The sequence below is a fragment of the Octodon degus genome, unplaced genomic scaffold, assembly GCF_000260255.1.
Source record: "Octodon degus isolate 3935 unplaced genomic scaffold, OctDeg1.0 scaffold00060, whole genome shotgun sequence".
NCBI classification, from domain to species: domain Eukaryota; kingdom Metazoa; phylum Chordata; class Mammalia; order Rodentia; family Octodontidae; genus Octodon; species Octodon degus.
Window position 1 is genome coordinate 510,074 of NW_004524636.1, and position 1,052 is coordinate 511,125.

Genomic DNA, 1,052 nt, shown 5'->3' on the forward strand with positions numbered 1-1,052 from the left:
AATCTGTGATCCATAAAAGTAAAATAAGTGGCTAAAGTGGATCATTCAAACTGTAAACCTTGGGGCTGGGGAGATAGTTCAGCGGAATAAGTGCTGGCCTGGCAAGCATCAAGGTCCTAATTTTGATCCTTAGTACCACCAACAAAACAAAACAAACTCAAAACCTTGCTGGGCATGGTGACTCAGCACTCGGGAGGCTGAGACAGGAGAATCCTTGTGAGTTGGACATCTGCCTGGGCTACAAAGTAAGCTCAAGGCCAGCCTGAGTTGCATAGCAAGACCTTATCTCAAAAAGACAAAACAAAAACAAACAAACAAAAAATTGAAAACCTTTTGTTCTAACAAACCCAGTCAAAAGAACAAAAGCAGTGACACAAAATGTTTACAAACCGCATATCTAACAATGACTATGCACTGGTATCTACATGATACAGAGAATTCTCAAAGCTTAGGTAAAAAAGTTTAATTAGAAAATGGACAAAAGACATGAAGAGATTTGCACTGAAAAAGATGTATAGTTGGCAACTGAGCAAATATTTTCAACATTCTTAGCCATTAGAAAACTGTATAAAGCCACAGTGAGACATCTATTGTAGCTGTCAGAATCGCTGAAATAAAAAAAAAAAAAACAATGATAACAGAGAATCCTGGCAAGAACACAGAGAATAATGAAAACAGTGAGAATGGATCACTCACACATAGCTGATTGGAACGCAAAATGGTACAGCTGTCCCCAAAAGGGTTTGGCAGTTTCTTACAAAAGTAAACATGTGCTTACATACAACCCAGCAATGGGCCTTTTTTTTTGGTATTTATCCTTGAGAAGTAAAAACTTATATTCACACACGAATTCACACATAGCAACTTTATTCTTATGATTGCTCTGATACAGCTTTTTTCTTTTTCTTTTTCTTTTTTTTGGAAGGCTCTCACTGTGCAATTCCAGCTAGTCTTAAGCTCACTTTGTGCTCCCCACGCTGGTCTTGAACTGCAGAGATCCACTTGTCTCAGCCTCCCAAGTGCTAGTATTACAGACATGCACCTCCATGCCC